This window comes from Martes martes (genome assembly GCF_963455335.1).
Source record: "Martes martes genome assembly, chromosome: 13".
Lineage (NCBI taxonomy): Eukaryota > Metazoa > Chordata > Mammalia > Carnivora > Mustelidae > Martes > Martes martes.
The window spans coordinates 22,873,849-22,886,309 of NC_137901.1; the positions used below are offsets into that span (position 1 = coordinate 22,873,849).

Genomic DNA, 12,461 nt, shown 5'->3' on the forward strand with positions numbered 1-12,461 from the left:
TACCAAATATTCAAAAAGGATATAAAACCTATCCTTCTCAAACTCCTCCAAAAAACTGAAAAGTAGGGAATGCTTCTAATTTTATTTTATGAGGCAAGCATTACTCTGACACCAAAACCGGACAAGGATGCCCCCAAGAAAATTATAGGTGACTATCTCTAATAACACAGATGCACAAATCCTCAACAAAATGTTAACAAATTTAAGGAATTTAAGGAATATATTACAAGGATCATACATCATGATCAAGTGGGATTTATTCCAGGGATACAGGGATGGTTCAAGAGCAGCATATCAAACAGTATGATATACCACAGTAACAAAATGAAAGATAAAAATCTTATGGCCATTTCAATAGGTGCAAAAAAAAAAAAAAGTATTCGACAAAATTCAACAACTTTCCATGATGAAGTATAAAGGAGATGTACCTCAACATATCAAAGGCCATATATGACAAACCCACAGCTAATATCATACTCAATGGCAAAAAACTGAAAGCCTTTCCTCTAATATCAGGAACAAGACAAGGATGCCTACTCTTACCATTTTAATTCAGCATAGTATTGGAAATCCTAGCCATAGCAATTAGACAAGAAACACAAAGCACACAAATTGGAAAGGAAGAAGTAAAAATGTCACTATTTATAGATGATAGGACAGAATACACAGGATACCCTAAATACTCCACAAACAAACAAACAAAAAAAACCACTTAGGACTAATAAATGAAGTCAGTAAAGTCATGGGATACAAAATTAATATACAACAGGTGGTGAAGGATTGCTGGCAAGATCCCCAGGGAAGGCTCAACCACCAGCCCCACCCAGTCAGGCCAGCTCATGTGGGATGAAGAAGATTCTCATCTTCAACAACCATGGGAAACTGTGGCTCTCCAAGTTCTACCAGCCCTACTGTGAAGATCTGTAACAGCAAAATATCAGAGAGACAATCCATGAGGTATCTAAGGGATAAAAACTTTTGTAATTTCTTAGAAGAGGTATTGTTAATTGGACAATGTGACAACAAACTTGTTTACAAACATTATACAACGTTATATTTTGGCTTCTGTGTGGATTCTTCGGAAAATGAACCTGGCGTTTTGGATGTAGTTCAAGTATTTGTGAAAACATTAAACAAGTGTTTTGAAAATGTCTGTGAACTGGATTTAATTTTCCATGCAGACAAGGTTCACAATATTTTTTTTTTAAAGATTTATTTGAGAGAGAGAGAATGTGAGCTGGGGCGGGGGTGGGGGGCTGGAGAGAGAGAGAATCCTCAAGCAGACTCCCCACTGAGTACAGAGCCCCAGAAGGGGCTCAACCCTGAGATTATAACCTGAACTGAAACCAAGATTTGGACACTTAACCAGCTGGGCCACCTAGACACCCCAAGGTTCACAATACTCTTCCAGAAATGTCGATGAGGACTTGTAATGGAGACCAACATGGATGAGACTGTTACACAAACCGATGCACAAAATAAACTGGAGAAATCCTAGGCTGGATTAGAGGGTGGGGCTCCAGCCCGTGTTTGATCACCTGTAAAGAATGTGAATCTTCCTGAGATCCCAAGAAATATTAACATAGGTGACATCAGTATAAAAGTGCCAAATCTACCCTCTTTTAAATAAAAAGTTAAAAAGGCCACTCCCAGGTAAAATCCTGAGGGAAAAGTCATCTAACTTTACGATGTAGTTGTTTACCAAAAACAGAGGAAGAGAGTCTTAAGTTTTGCTCTTGGATTAAGTCAGAGTACTATGTAGAGGTTGTGTAAAATCAATATGGAAGTTCAATGTTGCTTTTCTTGCTCAGTTATTTTGAAGAAATTGAGTAGTTCCAGTGTGATAGCTCTCTTTTCTAAACTGCATTCCTATACCCACCTAAGTAAGGCATGCCTTTTTAGCTACTACAGTATTTAAAAAGGGTTTGAGACATTTCCTTGAATTATGTATAATCCAAAATGTTGGTGTTTTGTATGGACCACAAGTGCAGCATTCCACAATTCTTTCTGCTGTTTGTCACAACTGTTATTTAAAGAAAGAAGTGTGTGCTGCATGAAAACATTATGACCTTTTCTCTTAGTTTAAACTTAGTTTAAACTTAGTTTAAACTCCAAGGTAACTGGACCTCTACATCACTTTTTGTTTGCCTGGTATCTACTTTAGCAGTAATTTTTATGACCCTCTGAGTCAAGAAAAGTATATTTTATGTTAAATAAATTAATACACAGGGAAGCCTGGGCAACTCAGTCAATTGAAACTTCTGACTCTTGATCTCAGCTCAGGTCTTGATCTCAGGGTCATTAAGTGCAAGCTCCAGATTGCATTCCATGCTGAGCATGGAACTTACTAATAATCATCATCCTCATCATAAAAAAACAAAAATCTGTTGCATTTTCATATACTAATAAACAACTAGAAAGATAAACAGAGAAAACAATCCCGCTTAAAATTGCATCAAAAGAATAAAATACCGGGGTGCCTGGGTGGCTCAGTAGGTTAAAGCCTCTGCCTTCAGCTCAGGTCACGGTCTCAGGGTCCTGGGATCGAGCCCCATATCAGACTCTCTGCTCAGCCAGGAGCCTGCTTCCCCTTCTCTCTCTGCCTGCCTCTCTGCCTACTTATGTCTGTCAAAATAAATAAATAAAAATTAAAAAAAAAAAAGAATGAAATACCTAGTAATAAGTTTAACCCAAGAAAGATCTATCCATTGAAAAATTTTAAATATTGATGAAAAAAATAGAAGAGACAAATAAATAGATATGTTAACAATATTATTTAATCCATGAGCATGGAATATCTATACTATTCAAAGCAATCAAAAGATCCACTGTAATCCCTATCAAAATTCCAGAAGCATTTTTCAGAGAAATAATTCTAAAATCTGTACAAAATCACAAAATACCCAGAATAGCCAAAATAATCTCAAGAGCAAAGCAAGAGATATCATGCTGTCTGATTTGAAACTATACTACAAAGCTATAGTAATCAAAACGGTATGGTATTGGCACAAAAGCAGAACACAGATGAGTGCAAGAGAATAGAGAGCCCAGCAATAGGCCCAAGCATATATGGTCAATTAATTTATAACAAGGAAGCCAAGAATATACAAGGGAGCGTACAAAAGGAGAGTCTCTTCAATAAATAGTGTTGGGAAAATTGCATGGCTCTGTGTAAAGGAATAAAACTGGATTCCAAAACTCAAGATGATTAGAAGGTTGAATGTATGACCTGAAGCCGTTAAACTCCTAGAGGAAAATATAAGCTGCAATCTTTTTGAGTTTAGTGATTTTTCTTGACTCTGTCTCAAAGAAAAGGAAAACAAAAGCAAAAATAAACAAGTGGGACTACATCATGCTAAAAAGACTTCCATGCTGCAAAGGAAGCCATCAAGAACAACAACAACAAAAAGGCAACCCTCTGGTTGGGAGACAGTATCTTCAAATCATAAACCTATTAATATCCAAATATATTTAAAAACCCATATAACACAACAAATAAAGCTGATTTTAAAAACGGATCTGAATAGACTTTTTCCAAAGATGACATACAGATGACCAAAAAGTCCATGAAACAATGCTGAACATTACTAATCATCAGGGAAATACAAATCTAAGCCACAATAAAGATACCACCTTATACCTGTCAGAATGGCGATTACCAAAGAGACAAAAATAATAAGTGTTGGTGAGGATGTGGAGGAAAGGGAACCTCGTGCACTGTTGGTAGGAATGTAAATGGATGCAGCTACTATGTAGAAGAGTATGGATGTTCCTCAAAAAATAAATAGAAACACTAGAGGACGCAGCAATTCCACTACTAGGTACCTATGTGAAGAAAACAAAAGTACTAATTTAAATAGATAAATACAATCTCACATTCACTGAAATTATTTACAATAGCCAAGATGTGGAAACAACCTAAATGTCCATTGTTGGATGGATGGATAAAGACGTAATGTATATAAACACAATGGAATACGACTCAGCCACAAAAAAGAATGAAATCCTACCATTCGTAACAACATGGTTAGACCTTGAGAGTATCATGCTAAGTAGAACCAAGTCAGAGAAAGACAAACCCCACATGGTTTCACAAGTATGTGCAATCTAAAAAAATAAAACAAACCAAAGCAAAACCCAGATTCATAAATACATAGAACAAACTGATAATTGTCAGAAGAGAGGAGACTTGGGGAGTGCAAAATGAGTGCAAGGGATCAAGAAGTACAAACATCCAGTTACAAAATAAGTCATGAAATGCAATGCACAGCATGAGGAATATACTTAATAATATTGTATTAACTTTGCATGATGATTGGTGGTAACTAGACTTATTGGGATCATTTTGCATCATTTTTAGTGTGAAATCACTATGTTGTACACCTGAAGCTAACATTGTATATCTGTTATACCATACGTACAATTATTTGTTATATGTCAATAATAAGGTAGGCCACTCTGCAGGACAATGAAAAATTTTGTAAATTAAATCATTCTGTTTCTCTGTTAAAAAAAAAAGTTATCCAACTTATGTTAAACATTTACCACCTATGTGTTTTAATTCAACATTTTCAACTCTATAACATCAGTGTGGTGGCTGGTGCTCACGGTTAGTACACTTTACTGTAGGGTTATACAGAAGAACAAGAGCTGATTGGCCAGGGTCCCATTTACTGGAGTTCTAGTCCTCAGCTCTGCAGATCCTAACAGGGAGGATTAGCTACCAACCAAATGAAGTGATTTTATTGCATCAGTAGAACTTCTACTGACTACCCAAGAAGTCCAATTTACTATTTGATACCTGCAAGTCAAACATTTTACAGCTTAATTCCTTCATCTTAAATTTATCCCTCTCTTAGATTTGTGGCACTGGTTTTGAGATTCGGGTAATTCTTGGCAGCAGGGTCATAGCCAGGAAAGGCACTGCCCAAGAGGGTAAAGTGCCCAGTTCTCAGGTAGTACCGATGTAATTACAAACCTAAATAGGAAGAACATGACTTGGAAATAAACTTGGCATATTCTATGGTTTATGGTTGGTTCACCTTACGGCACTGCGAACCTAATTAAGGAGAGATTAAGTATTCTTTGAGCAGGTGTTATGACTGTTAGTCCACTCAAATGGACTACTCCACATTGAAGCTTCAAGCGGTGCTTCCTCTGATCAACAATATGCTTATGATAGCCAATCATTTTCTCTTTCTCCTTCAGCAAGTTTCTTTGTACCATTGTTTTCTACATAAATGACTCCACAAAAAAGTCCAAGACTTTTTTCTTCTTAGAAACTTGGAAAACTAAACAGTGAGCATCTCTTTTCTGCAGGCTTCCTCTCATACCAAGAGCAGCTATGTATTCTCTCCTTCAACTTATCATTTAGAGTCTCATCAATCTTGGCCACATTTCTAATATTAACTTCAGAAATACAGTATAATATTGGTTTGTCAACTACTGCCTTTCAGATATATTGCATTGAACTATAAACTCCCAAATCTTTATTCTATAGGTTTATACGCTTTGCTGAACATAATACAGACTCAGCAGAAACATTAAATCATGTTGAGGTTAAATTTGGTGTCAATGAAAGTAATTTAGACAAACAAGATTCTTAACATATTAGTATCCTATTGTGTGTAGCAGGGCATGCTAAGCCTTGATATACGTGGGGTAGGTGTGGGGACAAGGAGCTGAAAATAGAACCAGTGGTAGGGAAAAGCACTGGCTGGGTTTAAAGTGGCCTTCCCCCTAGGAATAGAAGGTAATTTATAGCATACTCCAAAAGGGTGGTGTTAGTTCCAAGCATCCCTAATGTTAATAAGGATCCCATCTGCTGGACACCAGGAGTCACCAGGCAAAGGCAATGCACAAAGTCAGGTGGGTGGCAGGCTCTGAGTCTGGGTGGTCCATTTAATTTGGAACAAGACCCTTTTCAGTAGCTGGAACTCAGGGAAACAGTATCCAACTGCCAAATTATAGGGAATGTCAAGTGCTAGGCATGTTGACAAGATCCTAGTCAGTTGGGCTGGAGTTCAAGGCAAGCCTCCAAATCCAGCAGGGGAACTGAATTACGAAGCAGAAATAGAGATGAAACCCATCAGAGAGACTATCCCACATGGTTTCACACAGTAGGCTGAGACGAGATGGACAGGCAGCTGCTCACTACAGGGAAGCCAACTTTATGGGCATAAGACTAATTTCAGAGTTAGGTGAGGTCCTTTCAGATATCACTCTGACTTCATCAAGACTGGCAAAGGAATCAGGTGGAATAGAGCCTAGGGCCTGAAGGCATGGACCATGGAGATGAATGGGGATATCGAAAACAAAAGTAGACCCTGAATCAGTAAGTGCTTGATTTTGTCTTAGCTGTAAAATTTAACTTGTTTTTCAACAGAGTCACTTGGGATTCTGAATTAACCAGTTTTCGGTCTATCCAATTAATTGTGAACCTGCTGGTTACTCTTAATCCATCCCTGGTGGACTTGAACTAAATAAAAGGCCTCAAATGTTCTGTGTTTTCACCAGTGTATAAAGAAAATGAGTGGAAAAACCTGGATCAAAAGCCCCTTCGTGACAGGCAAGAATGATGAAATGGCAATATTTGACATCTGATGTGGTCCTATTTGAGGGAATATGTGTCTATTCTGAATCTATCTTCTCAACTAAGCTGCCAGTACCTACACTTCCACCATCAGGAGTTAGCTCCTCTGGAGTTCTTTTCCCGGGATCTTATCTCAAAAGCAATCATTGAAATTGGATGAATTTGCATGTTACTGAATTATCAGAGCTTTTCCTCCATATCAGGAACCTGGCAATAAGAGAGAACTAGGAATTTGGGATCTTACGGAAGTAGTGTTGAAAGAAAACAAAAGACGTAGACAAGTAATGAGAAACGTGCTAGAGTCTACCTGGAAAACAAACTTAAGCCCATAAGTAATTATTTTTTTTTAAGATTTTATTTATTTATTTGACAGAGATCACAGGTAGGCAGAGAGGCAGGCAGAGAGAGAGGAAGGGAAGCAGGCTCCCCGCTGAGCAGAGAGCCCGATGAGGGACTCAATCCCAGGACCCTGGGATCAGGACCAGAGCTGAAGGCAGAGGCTTTAACCCACTGAGCCACCCAGGCACCCCCCATAAGTAATTATTAAGAAGAGAAGGGAAGAAAAGGACAATGAGAGACAAAGGAACTAAAAACCAACCTTAACTATTCCATAACCCTCCTAGTGACTCTGAAAGCAGGCATCACACCTGAGGGTTTGGAGGGAAATTTTCAAAGGCTGTTAAAAAGGCTGTGGTACACACTTAGATTCCTACTGATATGGGCTCATGGTAGACTCAAATAACACCCTCAAAATAACAAAACGAAGGTCTCCTGGGGGACTCAGTCGGTTCAGTGTTTCACTCTTGATTTCAGCTCAGGGTCCTGAGATCCAGTCCTGCGTGGGTCTCTGCCATCAGTGGGGAGTCTGAAGCTGTCTCTCTCCCCATCTGGCCCTCCCCTTCCTTTTACACCCTCTAAATCTTTAAAAAAAAAAAAAAAAAAAAAAAAAGTGACATTCCAAGAGGTATAATTTGTACTCGTTCCCCACTCCAATTTTTTTTTTTTTTTTTTAAGCCATCCCTGCTTCTGCACTCTGGTCTAGGGCCAACCCTCACCTTTCAGGGCTGGAACTATATAGCCCCTGCCTCCTGACCAGCTGTCCTCTTCCATCCACTTCCGCTGGACTGAGTTCAAAAACGCACAGCTCATTTTGTCAGTCCTCTGACCCATAGTCCTTCAATGGCTCCCAATGTGTCCAGATTTTTTTTTTTTTTTTTTTTAGATTTTATTAATTCATTTGCGAGAGAGGGAGTGTGCAAGCACTTCTTGTGAGCACAGGGTGTGAGGGGAGAAGCAGAGAGATAGGGAGAAGCAGACTTCCGCTGAGCAGGGAGGCTGATGGGGAACATCCTGAGGACCCTCAGATCAAGACCTGAACTGAAGGCAGACACTTAACCAGCTGAGCCACCCAGGTGCCCCTAAGTCTGATGTCTTAAACACATTTCATGAAAACTCTCTCCTCTGCTGCTTCTGACCCCCCTGGCTTCTCTCATTATGAGGGGACTCATGCTTTAGCCTGAACACCAGCAAACTGTTCATAGTTTCCTACACACATCATGTCAAGTCTTACACTCTTGAATCTACTGGAGCAATTAAACTCCTAGAAATTGAGTGTCACGATATCCTGAAAACGGACAAAAGACACGAAGAAGCAGGGGACAACTTCCAAGCTCAAGTTCACATATTTATTTTCCTTCCTGCTTAGAGAAAGTCAGTTTCACTGTAAAGACTAAAACATGCAGGGGCCATAGATGTCTTGGCATTATCAAGCATTTATGGAACACCCACAGAATACCAAGGTAAACATGCAAGATAATCACTCACTTATGAATTATGTGAATTCAATTATATGTTTATAATTGAATTATATGTTTATAATATAACAATATATTTATAACAATATATTAAACAATATATTAAACAATATATTAAACAATATATTAATTAATATAATATATTAATTAATATATATAATTAAATATAAATATATAATTAAATATAAATATATAATTAAACAATATATTAAACATTATAATGTTTAATTATATGTTTATAATTATAATTATAATTATATGTTTATAATTGAATTCTACAACTAACATCTTTGAGTATCCTTAAACACTAAAAGAAAAATGAAAAATTACAAAAATGATTTCTGGCTTAATAAGATGAATCTTTGCTGATACTCCAAAAAGCTCATTTAGTACAAGGAACTGCAGAGAACTGTCTCCCAAGAAGAACCCCAAAGTGGTGAATGTTCGAGTCCTAAGTCTGACCTTTATGTTTTCAGAGTAATTTACTTGCCCAGAGTGAATCGGTCTATCAGGTCCAGACTCATTTACCAAGCTCCTGAGACTGATGTATAAAATCAGAAGAGCATTTTTTTCATTAATAAGAAATAACTGCAAAAGCAACTATCAATTTTAAATGCCATCCAACATATTCTCGCCCAGGATGCAAGCTATAATCAAGATGAAGGCTTATTAATTCATAATGAGAATCAAAACTGCTGAGACATCAAACAATCAAGTTCTCTGCCTACTACATGCTCTCCCTATAGGCAAGCAGGGAGCAAATGGAGGAGTTTCTTAGGGAGAATGAAATCAAATAGAAAACAGTGACATGATCTGAACGTTTGGTAACATCGACCTAAGATAATGCACTGAAAGGTCTAAGTCCATTCTCAAGACCACAACATTGACTGGTTGGCCCAACATTTCACTTATATAGATATATAGACATTTATCTCTACCTATATAGAATTCACATTTTATTCACTTTCATAAATTATCTTATAAGTGCCATATTTTTTTTAGATAAGGTAATAAATTCAATAATTCAATCAACTGTTGACAGCCAGGTGCCTTTTTCTCTTAGAGCTAAGTTTTAATCTTTCTGTTCCATTCTATTATTTGTTAATTCCCAAACTGAATCTTTAGAATAATTTTTTGCTATTTCCACATTCCTAAGAAATGAAAGATAAATCTTAATATTTTAAAAACGCTGAAAAACCAATAAAAATTAAGATATCCTGATAAAAAATAATAAGACAATCTAAAAATAAAAGTATTCAGAAACAGGGGTGGCTGATGGCTCAGTGGATGAAGCCTGCTTTTGACTCGGGTCAGGATTCCAGGGTCAAGAATTCAAGCCCCAGCTGGGCTCCCTGCTCAGCAGGGAGTCTCCTGCTCCCTCTGCCCCTCACCTTGCTCATGTGCGTGCATACTCTTCTCTCTCAAGTAAATAATAAAAAAAAAAAGAAAAAGAAAATATTAAAAAATTCAGAAACAATGTATATAAAAATATTCACTCTCTAGGACTGAAAGAAACACATATTTCTACTATGTCGAGGTATCTTTAGAGTTACCAAGATGTCAACACATGTGTGTACAAACACACATGTATTTTTTTCCAGGATTGACAGAAAGCTCCCTCTGGTAAATCTGAAGTCACTAATGTATGGACTGCTGGTTTGGAAACCATCCCTAATAAATTTTCCAGTCTGTATCCTATTTATGGTTAACAGATTTTTAAAAATCCGAAGCTCTGAGTGTGATGATGCACAACTATATAAATAATCATAACCCTATACTCTCTGGGTTGTACCAGGTGACAAGGCTGCAACAAACTGAACCAGTATTTTATTTTTTCCCCTTCGGTCCTGTTGGACCTCTGTGCCAGCAGGCAAAAACACAGCTATTGCCAACAGGAATAAACCCATGTTGTTACACGGATAGCCTGAGTGATGTCGGTCTGCACAGACTGTGCCAGCCTTCTTAGCATCTTAATTAACCTGCTTCAGTTCTTAGGAAGCATTCTTCATGAGAAAGAAATTAGAGAGAAATGGACTTCATTTAATTCTATTTTCATCACTGTTAAGTGATAGAGTGTACATTCCCAAATAACACGAGGGCCAAAGCTCATGTATGGGGCCTTGCCTGTCCACTCCGGCCCACCCTGATCAGCCCCAACCTTTGTATCAAATATTCTCTGTACTTCTTAACTTAGCCTCTATGACTTTCATTATTCATTCAACCTTGAGAGAAAGCAATTTTGCAATGATATCAAGAAGTTTAAAATTATTTATATACTTGAGTAAGTAGCTCTATTTTAAGTATTTATCGTAAGGGAATAATCAGTATTTTTATGAGGAAAGGACAATTATTGCTACATTATTTATGTAACCTCTGATTATGTAAAAGGATATATAATGTTTATGTAAAAGGATATTTATTGCAACATTATTAATACTCCTGAATTTCGAAACACCTCAAATATTCAACCACTGGTTAGCAGTTAAATCTCAACAGTTAGATGGTAGAAAACTGTGACGACATTAAAATGTATGTTTGATTTATAAGCTAGAAAACAGAAATGTTTATAACAAAATTTTAGGCATTAACGTTTCAATGCAATACAACTTCAATTTTGTTTTTTTTTGTTTAAAAAAAAAAAGTTGTAGGGGCGCCTGGGTGGCTCAGTGGGTTAAGCCTCTGCCTTCGGCTCAGGTCATGATCTCAGGGTCCTGGGATCGAGCCCCGCATCGGCCTCTCTGCTCAGCAGGGAGCCTGCTTCCCCCTCTCTCTCTGCCTGCCTGCCTCTCTGCCTACTTACGATCTGTCTTGCAAATAAATAAAATCTTTAAAATAAATAAATAAACAAAAATAAAAAACAAAAATAAAAAAAAAAGGTTGTGTGTTTTATAAATGTCTTGGGGGAATATAACCAAAACCAAACAGTCTAGGTGGTAGAATTAGGGTAATTCTTATTTTATCATTTTCTAAGATATCCCTTGATTAGCATGTAATTCTTCCCACTTAAATTTTCATCTCAAAGTAGTAATTAAACATAGTAATAAGTGAAAAACAACTGTCCCTTGAATTAACCCACACTTACCCCAATCTTGCTGCCCAGATGCAACCACTATGCATACTTCAGGTTTTTTCCTTCTCATGGTTTCCTCTATATTGCTAAGCAATGCTCATACATTGTTAATTTTAAATATTCTCTTTGCCTTACTATAATAGATGTCAATTTAGATATCTTACGCAAGGTATCTCTTTTTGTTCTCCATCCTCATGATGCACCTGGGCCATTTTCAGTCAATACTATAAAAGTGTTCAATATCATGACTAAGTAATTTTTTTTATTTACTAAAAGTCAAATAAGGTATCATGAATATATTCCCTTTCTTTCTTGTTTTCTTTTGTAACTGCAAACTCTTTGTTTTGTGGGGTGTTTTGCTTGTTTTGTTTTGTTTTGTTTTAATCTTCTTGTTCTTCCAGTATCTTCTGTATAATAATGTTTTTAGTTCTCTGGCTGATATTCTATTAAGGTATTCCACCTGTCCCCACTCTGTCTCTCCTAATGTTGCTGTCCTTCTCCAGTCTGGGTGGTTGACCTCCAAGTCTGTTCACCACTGTCATCATTTTATGTTTTTTCCCCACTGGAATCCTACGCCATCTTTTGGCTTGGATAACCTTATAATTTTGCAAACATACTACCCTCCAAATTAAGAATTTATAAGAGATAAAGTTTCTAAAATCTTGTGGTTTAAAAGGTCTTTTTTATACCATCATATATGCCTATCGGTTTCGATTTGGGCTTTATATTTTTGAGTTATTAGGTACTTAAAAATTGAGAATTATATTTTCCTGTTGGGTTAAGTACTATATTAGGAAATAGAAAATTTTTTAAATTGACTTTTACTTTGTACTAATACAAACACAGTACATTTCATTTCATCCTTGACTTTGTTTTTTTTTTTTTAATTTAATGTTTATCTTTTAAGCATCTTGGAAGTTTTGTTGTTGTTACTGTTATATAATCTAGCCTGATTTTATTTTTCTCTTACGTGGAATATCTATCT

At 36.9% G+C, this 12,461-nt stretch overlaps 1 pseudogene across 1 annotated transcript; it reads left to right on the forward strand.

Annotated features, from left to right (window-relative positions):
* Positions 1-846: 846 nt before the first annotated feature.
* LOC308354239 (AP-3 complex subunit sigma-1-like) lies at positions 847-1,630 on the forward strand (annotated as a pseudogene). Its single transcript has 2 exons — positions 847-1,186; positions 1,499-1,630. The product of its transcript is annotated as an AP-3 complex subunit sigma-1-like (transcript).
* Positions 1,631-12,461: the final 10,831 nt, after the last annotated feature.